Source organism: Otolemur garnettii, unplaced genomic scaffold, assembly GCF_000181295.1.
Source record: "Otolemur garnettii isolate 467f Iridium unplaced genomic scaffold, OtoGar3 scaffold00223, whole genome shotgun sequence".
Classification (NCBI taxonomy): Eukaryota; Metazoa; Chordata; class Mammalia; order Primates; family Galagidae; genus Otolemur; species Otolemur garnettii.
In genome coordinates, this window is record NW_003852618.1 from 798009 (window position 1) to 807669 (window position 9661).

Consider the following 9661-nt stretch of genomic DNA (forward strand, 5'->3'; position numbering starts at 1 on the left):
CTCAGCTAGCAGACGAATTTTCAAAGCGTTCTAAACAATACCTTAATTCTTTCCCCCTGGGATTCGATTGAGCCAACAAGAGAAGAACCACTTGTATGCTAAAACTATAAAATTCTGTTCTGTTCTCAGTAACCACACCAGCTAGATGTTGTTGCGGTGTCCTGAAAGGAGTCTGCTCCGGGTGAGGCTGTAGGTGGAATTCATCATGAAGGCAAGCCACTCGCCGACTAAGTGCAAAGTAATGATGTGAAGCACTTGGAATTTTTAAAAGGACAGAAAAGCTGTTACTTTATTGTTCTGTATCAGGGGATGTAGCTCAGTGGTAGAGCGCATGCTTCGCATGTATGAGGCCCCGGGTTCGATCCCCGGCATCTCCAATCTTATTTTGGTTTATTTCAGCCTCTAGCCTAGAGTTATAAAATACATACATCCATTCTCATTTTTGTCATTATCATTTCCTTTAAGTCCGGTGATTTCCTGTTTTGTTTATTTCTCTTTCATTTCGTTAACTAGCCACTACCATATATTCTGCTTCCTGGAAATTTCCTTTGGGCGTTTTATCATGCAGTGAGCAATATAAAGCCAAAGGAACAACTGAGAAGGAAATTCATTTTATGAAAACATCCAAGGAATAAGGCTGCCCATCAAAGAATGATTTAAACTCAATGAAATGAGAGGTCCCATCCAGTCCCACTTTCCAATGGAAAATAGTAGAACTAAAATGTCTCCTAACAATTTTTTGCAGGGGCCTGAAGTGGGATGGAGAAAGAGAGAGTAGCAAGTCTTTTTAATACAGAGGTGGGAGTTGCTTATCAGTACTCAAGGGTTCACCCTAGGACCATAAAATCATGTGGATCTTGTGCTATACTTACTAGCCTGCTTACCAATTTCTCACTGCATCTTTGGCCTTACTCAAGATTTCTGTGCAAGAGAGCTGTCATAGTGCAGTACAGAGAGGTTGGGAAAGTAGTAAAGGTTAGAAATAATCTGTGGAAATGGAAGGCACAGGTAGATTTCTTGACAACACTGAGAACCCAGCTGAGGTTGCATTCTGGGCAACTGTAAGTAGATTAATTTTAGGCTTATGTGATTTCTGTGTTACACCTATGTTCATTCCTTAATTCAATGGAGTGATTTGGAATATTAGTACTAAATTTACTTTATTGTTTCTGTTCACATTAAGCCATACACTAAAAATGGTGTAACAGAGGTAAAGGTCTGGAAAAGGGCAATGAAATGTTTTATGAACTGTTCTTTGCTATTTTTCTAGTATCTTAAACCACAGGAGATGGCTCAACAGAATTGTCCCAAGATCATAATCAATGGAGATAAGGTCTATGGGGAACCACCAATTATAGTTAAACAGCGCTAGATCAAAGTCATGACATGTGACACTGGTAATATAAACTCAAGCCCAATTCCAGTAAAAGAAAAACTTTTAAAAAGCCCTGTTTTCCTGCTTAAAATCAGTATGCTGTTCTTTTGACATGCTAATATGCTGTCCTCATCATTTGCCAGATAATTCTCTTTCCTTTTCCTTGTTCTTTGTTCCCACTGATGGTAACAATGGAAAGTGTATTTCTCTGTAATTGTCAACAGGAAAGCCAATAATGTATTTAATACACATCTGTTGAGTGTTTCTTCTGTGTTACTATGTAACTATGCTAAGATAGGAGATATAACTGTAAGTCAAACGAGGAAAAGTCAATATATAAACAATATCTGTCATTCTGTATCATAATTACCATGGGGCTTTGTAAAAGGTTACACTAAAACACAGAAGACGATAAGATCAACTTTCCTCTAGGAGGTAGATCAGGGAAAGTTGCACAAAAGAAGTGATACTTGTGATGTGTGTTAAAGAATGAGAGGATATCTTGTAGCTGAAATGAGGATCATAGTGGTACTCTAGTTATAATAAACATCTTGCATGTGGTGTGCATACATGACACAAAATGTTGGATAAGTTAGGTGGTTACATTTGTCTAGATCATAGAATGAGACTGGGAAGTCGTAGGAGATGACACAGAAGACAAAGGACTCTAAAGCTTATCAAGAGCTTTGAACTGTGTATTAGCCAGTGGTTTTTTGTTTTAATTAAATTTTATTTTTTTTCAGCCAGTGTTTTGATTGTGAAAAGCAAACAGCAAATATGATTAACTTAAATGAAAAGAATAGCTAGTTGGCCAGGTTTAAATCAATGTCAGTAGTCTTAGAAAGCGAGAATCTCACTCTAAAAATGTCATATTCCCTAAACATAATAAAAAAATTCAACCAGCAAAAGAAAACAAAAGTTTCCAATGACAATGCCTTTATGTATATTTTCCTAGAGGACTCAGTAGGCAATGAGAAGACAACGAAACACTACAAACAAGAGATGATCACATCAAATTTAAATTTTCTAAATAATAATCAAATTTAATTATCTAAATAATGTAGAAAATGGACAGGGAATGGTGGTGAAATGAGATGAAAACAAGACTAGTTCAGATATTCTTGAATTGGTCTAGATAAGGTGTTGTGGGGAATTTCACTGAGGAGCAAGTTTCAGAACATAAAAACTGGTCCTATGACCATTTCTTAGAAACCAGAGTAAGAGTAGTCAGTGACTTAAATTTCTCAGGGGCCTGAACTGTAGGCACCAATGATTTTTTCCACGAGATGGAGATCCAGCAGGATCTACCTCAAGGATGAAGCTAAATTCTAAGAACCCTGTTTCTGTCAATCTTTTCATTTCTCAATTAGCCACTTCTACCCTATTTTTTCCACATCCAAATAGGCTTTTTTAGGCTGTGGAGAATCTTAAATTCATTTGGAAAAATTCTGATAAGCTATATTTACTGTCTCACATTCCTGCTATCTCAGTTCACTACTCCACGTTTATGCCCCTTTAATTCTCTACCTACACCCTCATCGCCATACTCCTCCTTCCTGCCATGATGTAAACTTGTGATTCGTCTGGTATATTTCAATCTGCTCTTTGTAACTTTCCAGGTTAAAAACCCATTATTCTCAACCACTTTTTAAATGTTCTTTTATGAACTTAAATCTGGATCAAATTGTAATGACATTACTTTTTAAAGTACAAACTATATGTCCTCCCACCTTAGGATTAGGAGGCTGGTGAAACCTCCGGAGACTACATTCTTATTTGCAAAATCATCACATTTCTATCTGCATTTTAATAAACCCTGTCCCTTACAGGCTTTTCCTTACACAACTGTCTCACATTTCTCATTAAGAAGGCTCTTCCTAATTTAATGGAGACCTGGTGCCTGGTTTCTTCCATTCACCTTTGGTAACTTCAGCAGTTATGTGGACTGATCATCCCGCACCCTAACTCCTCAATCCTTTGATCTCTCTTTTCCAATAACAATTTCCACTCTATTTTAGTCACTCACATCCTGTGGTCCTGCTCTGGATATTGCCACAAATCATAATTATACCAAAATAATAAATCCATGCAGTATAGTTTTCAAGAACATGGACCCTGAAATTAGACTCTGGAATTAGAACGTTTTTCTACTACTGTGATACCTGATGTAGACCATTTAATTGATTTAAGCCTCAGTTTTACTACCTGTAAAATGGGGGCAATAATAATACCAACTTATAGGACTATGTGAATATTAAATAAAATTATGCATTTATGTACTTACCATGATTTGTGACTCATGATAAGATTTCAGTGAATACTAAATATATAATATGTGGGTCACTATGATAGTTTTCAGACAGACTGTGTTGTGGTTCATTATTTCACTTCTAAGAAACACAGTCTGATTCACCCATGCAATTTTCAACTTGCTTGGCTTATTGGTGTTTCTGGGAAAGCTTCATTTGTTTCCATCATGTGGATTTTATGTTTATAAATGTTTGTGTATTCAAAACTTTTGTAATGACCAATGTATAAAGATTGATTGAGTTACAACTTACAAGAGCACTTAAGAAAGTACCCTGGAACAATATATGTGCTCAAAAAATGCTGACTGTATTATTATCATTATCACTACCTATGTTATTTCCTGAGAGCTGCCACAAATTTAGTGGCTTAAAATAACACAAATGTACTGTCTTATACCTCTCATCAGAAATCTAAGAGGTTTCACTTGGCTAATATTTGGGTGTTAATAGAGCTGTGTTCTTTCTGGAGTTTCCAGGAAAGAATCACTTACCTTGCCTTTTATAGCTTTTAGAGTTATGGTTCTCTCTTCATCTTCAAAGCCTAAATGAAGTATAACATCATTAAATCTCTGGCTGTGACCCACTCACCTCCTTTTTTCACTTATAAGGACCTTTGTGATTATAATGTGCCTATCCAAATAATCCAGGATAAACTCTTAGTTTCAAGACCCTTAAATTAATCTGCAAAGTTCCCTTTGCCATTTAAGGTAATATATTAAGAATTTCAGGAATTAGGACATGGACATGTGGAAGGCATTATACTGCCCACCATATTATCTCACTTTCTAATACTAATGTATCTTTTTTGGCAATCTCAGGACCATCCCTCAACTCCCTCTGCAAGAGGGAAGGTCAAACTATGAGACTCAGTCATGCAACACCTACTTCTGAATATATAAGTAACTGTTACTAATGTTATGCTTTATCCTGATTCCCCAACAAAAGGTAAAAGACCTCAGGTATCTATCCATAAAGACTGCCCCATAGATCACTCATAAGGACATGCAAATTGTAACTTTAGGTCTACAGTCTAAGTCTGGTCTGTCTTCTAAAACTAAAGTCTGTTTAATTCCACACTAATAATGTTGATTACAAGTTTATCTTCCTGGCTGCAGCAGTCCCTTGACCTCTGCTTTCATTCCATGTGGGTAGGGAAGGAACAAAAGCAAACAAAAGCAATCTGAACACTCCAGATCTTGCCTGAGTCCATTTGGGCTCAGGCTTTCTCAGTTGGGCCTTGAAGGTCTCATTGATATTTAGAGCGGCACCAATCTTCACAGTGGTGTAATGATGCCTGTAGTCAATACTGTATTGTACACTGAAGAAGTTGTTAAGAGAGTAGGTCTGAAGTTAAATGTTCTTACCACATATAGATGTGAAGAGGGAGGAAGGAGAAAACTTTTAAAGGTGATACATATGTTTATTGCCTGGATTGTGATGATAATTTCATGGGTGCATGCATATGTTTAAATCCATTAAATTGTACTTATTAAATATGTGCAGTATTTTTGTATATCAATTTCAACTCAGTGAAGATGTTTTTATTTATTTTTATTTTATTTTATTTTAAATTTACTTTTTAATGAATCATAGCTGTGTACATTAATACTCTCATGGGGTGCAGTGTGTTGTTTCTATATACAATTTGAAATACTTTCATCCAACTGGTTAGCATAGCTTTCATGTCATTTTCTTAGTTGTTGTGTTTAGACATTTATATTCTACATTTAGAAAGATTCATATGTACCCTTATAGGATAAATCATAGGCATGATCCCACCAGTCACCCTCCTGTTTTTAAAAAAATAAAGATTTGTTAGGCACCATGAGGGAAACTTTTAGGCAAATTCTCCACAACTTAGCAAGACCTTCTGAGTAACTCTACCTAAAGCCCCTTAGAAAATAAGGTTACAGTCCAGCTGGTGGAAATAGACATTATTCTCAGGATTGTATGCTCAGTACTGTTCTCTCTAATCCTTTCAGATTGCTTTTCTCCAGCCTTGAGTAGTTTATTCACATACTTAATGATTAGTACTCTGCTGAATACTAAGGGAGAAGCCTCTACAGATCTGGGTTTTCCCACTGTGCAGCCCTATTGTCCCTGGTAGTTTTTTCCTATGAACAATAACTACTTTGGTCTCTCCAGACTCACAATTTTATATCCTGGACGTGGTTCATAGGGCCATAATTGGTATATTAGTCAGGGTTCTCCAGAGAAACAGAAGTCAGGGAGAGAGAAAGAGAGAAATTAGATCAAGTAATTGTGATGACTTATAAGTTCAAGGTTTATAGAACTGCAGCCTGAAAACTCCAGCAGGAGGTGATGTTGAAGTCTAAAGGCAATCTAAAGGTAACATTTCATCCCATTCTTTCCCTTTCTCTTAAGGCCTCCAACTGATTGGGTGAGGCCCACCCACACCATAGAGAATAATGTGCTCTACTTAAAGGTTACTGATTTAAACATTTTAATCACATCTAAAAATAATACCTTCACAGCAACATCTAGACCAGTGGTTCTCAGCTTTCTTAATGCCGACCCTTTAATACAGTTCCTCATGTTGTGGTGACCCCCAACCATAAAATTATTCTTTTTGCTACTTCATAACTGTAATTTTGCTACCGTTATGAATTGTAATGTGTTTTCTGATGGTCTTAGGCGACCCCCAAAGGGGCAGTGACCCACATGTTGAGAACCGCTGATCTAGACTGATGTTTGATCAAGCAACTTAGCATTATAGCTTAATCTAGTTTACACATAAAATTTACCATAATAGCTGTATGGCCTAGAAACGCCTCTGAAGAGTAAGCTAAGGCAGTCATTGGGCTCATCTTGTCTCCCATTTATCAGTGATCACTATCCTTAATGGTCTAATGTTCAGTTTTTTGAAAGGATTGTTCCATATTTTGCTTTTTAAGGAATTTTTGGTTTATTGGGGTGGGATAATAATTCTGGTATTTGTTACTCTATCTTGGCTGGAAATTCCTATTTTTCCCACTTATCAGTTTAGAGGTTAAAGTGAATCATGTTGGAAGAAACAAGAAACATAGCTATAGCTCTAGAAAATCTTCATTCCGGTAATAGGTTAATCGTTGTCTGGGGTTTTTATAAGATTTGCTTCTTGTCTTAAAGTGCATACTGGAGCTAGAAGGGTCCATGGTTAATTATACGTCAGAGCTGGAAAAGATATTTAGGACTATTACTTTTATTTTCCTATTAGCAATGAGGAAGCTTTCCTGAAAGTATTGAAATTATTATACATTTTTCATCTTTTAATCCCCTAATGTATTGAATTAGATTAATGCACCTCACAATATTCATTGATATATGTATTCCTATAATAAACCCTATATTTTAGTCAGTTCAGCATGCTGTAACAGAGTACTATAGACTGGGTGGCTTAAATAACAAACATTTATTTCTTGGGGTTCTGGAGGTGAAAGTCCAAACAGGATGAGAATTGCTGGTGTCATCTTGTTAAGTCACTTTTCTATCCTTCGATGTGCTTAGCTCCCTCTGCCAACCCCAGCGGGCTGAACACTTCCACACCTCCATCCAGCCCTACTCCTGTTTCTACTTGGGGTTCCCATCCATTCTCCCAGATTCGCCCACAGGTCGTCGGATCTGAAGACCTCCTGAACACTTTAGGCAGGGGAAAAGCCTCCTGTGTGGTCCCACAGTGAGAAAGGGGTTCAATATACGGTTCAATATATCTCCCTCCACAGAAAATAAGGCACCACGGAAGCTGTGATTTAGCCTCCATCGCAGAAGTAACATTCTCACTTCCTTCCTGCCTCTTTGTTCCATCAGATCAGGATCCGAGGATTTGTATTCTCTGGTTTTTATTTGTGTTCTGTCAATAAAAATGTGGATCAAGAGGACGCCGGAGGCAATCCAACATCTTTACACTTCAACCCATCCAGTGGCTAAGAGAGTGAAATCCCTCCACAGTCTCCTGTTTTCTAAGAAAAGGTGGACAACGGTTTTCTGGAGTCCGGGAATAGGATGTAGAGAGGGGGTAAAGAACTGGTAGCTGTTCGGTAGTTTCTGTATTTAGCCAGTCCCTGGCAAAGCGTTTTCTCTTTCCTGTAAGTAGCCTGCCTTTGTCTCTCTCTCTCTCTCTCTCTCTCTCTCTCTCTCTCTCTCTTTAAAGAGAAAAACAGTCAGAAAGGAAAAGTCTGGAAAAATGTGTCTTCCTGAGGTTTCTGTTCCTATTACCTACCGAATGTCTGCAAGATACAGATTAATAAAAAAGTTCTTGGTGATAGAGTTCTATAAAGAGGAAAGTAGCAAATGGAAACCTCAAAAACGCTGAGTAAATTTTTGTTTTATTACATGAAATCAGTTCGGAAATTCCCCATTTCTTGCAGTGGGGATGTAGCTCAGTGGTAGAGCGCATGCTTAGCATGCATGAGGTCCCGGGTTCGATCCCCAGCATCTCCATTCTTTTGCATCCCTCTCGATAACCATCTGCATACGTTGTATCCCTCTCGGGAAACATCTTTCGCCTACCTAGCAATCACAACCCTTTCTGTAGAACATGAAAATTAATCTCTTTGCCCTCTAGGTACTTAGATCTTGCTTGTGTTGTAGTTCTTTCCCTTTCAAAATGTCATTCCTCTTCATCCTCAGCAGAGTTTATATATGGTGATCCACAAAGGAAAAAAACAAAGGTGACTTTCAAGCCTGTTCCGTAAAATAATTACGGACATTTATCTATATAAATCCTAATTAGAAGATTTGTGAACGAATTAGTCTTTTCACCTAGTTTGGTGCTGGGGGTTGGGTGGAGGAGGAGGCGGTAGGCTGAGCTCCTGTCTCAGGTTTCACATTTAGAGGCTCACTGACCGAAAAATGGATTTCCCAGAAGCTCTCTGGAAAGAAAGTGCACTCCTCCCAGACCTGCGGCTCTGAAAATATAGGTAAATTTAGCTTCTCCAAATGTTCTCTCAGAAATCATACACAAAGGAGTGAAATAGAAGCATTTTGACACAAACGTGGTTTTCCTTCAGTGATTGCGTTTTGCCAGTGAGCTCATGGTGTTCACACTTACCTCTTTAGAAATCTCCAAATTTGCCTCACTGATTCAAAAGGTCCTTATTTCAATTCTCCCTCTCAACAACAACAAAATCCACTTATATTTTTAAATCTGGCACTATTTTACCGTTCACGTGAGTAGGAATTTCTTTGGCTAACCCCTTAGCACATTTTTCACATGGTCCAGTTCCCTTTTGGAATGCAGCAGCATTTATTATGTCTCCCGTGCTTTCATCTCAACTTCCAACTTGTGACAGACACTCTGTCAAACCATGCATTAGCACATAAAGGAAGTTTGGAAAACAGTTTCCTGTGGTTTTTTTTTTTTTCTTCTTCAGCCAGGCCTCAACAAACACAGTCTTGGCCCCTGCCTGGCTGTGTTTAAGTCAAGAGTTCATAGCCAAGAACCCAGGCAGTGTGGATCAAGTTCTTTAAAGATAGTAATGACTACCATCCTTTATGTCAAGCTCTAATGCAGGCGTCCTCAAACTAGGGCCCGCAGGCCACATGCGGCCCGCCTATCCGGCCTGGGCTTGCCGGGTGTTTCTGCGACTGCTGCCTGTCCTGCTTTGCAGCCGACTAGTCCCGGGGCCGCAGTCCGGCCCTCCAACGGTCTAAGAGACAGTGAACTGGCCCCCTGTTTATAAAGTTTGAGGACCCCTGCCTAATGTTTCGGTCTGTTAGCTAAGGGTGGATGCAGCGATTGTGCCACCTGAGAAAAAACACAAAATTAACCTGTGGGTTTTAGAATGGGCCTGTGTGATGCCCTAAAGCTTGCATTCTATTATCTTCTATTAGCTACAGTTTAAATTATCCTGTGCTTTCAATTATTGAGCAATTGCTCTTGCTAATATTTATTACTACCTACCACAGTGCAACTCTGATGTAGCTTCAAAATAATAGAGCACTCTGAAGTAGCCACAGCATCAACCGAGTGGTCAAT

At 38.4% G+C, this 9661-nt stretch overlaps 2 non-coding genes across 2 annotated transcripts; both read left to right on the plus strand.

Annotated features, from left to right (window-relative positions):
- The first annotated feature begins 305 nt into the window (after positions 1-305).
- Positions 306-377, plus strand: TRNAA-CGC. Its single transcript has one exon. It is a non-coding gene; the product is annotated as a tRNA-Ala (tRNA).
- A 7675-nt stretch (positions 378-8052) lies between these two features.
- TRNAA-AGC lies at positions 8053-8124 on the plus strand. Its single transcript has one exon. It is a non-coding gene; the product is annotated as a tRNA-Ala (tRNA).
- Positions 8125-9661: the final 1537 nt, after the last annotated feature.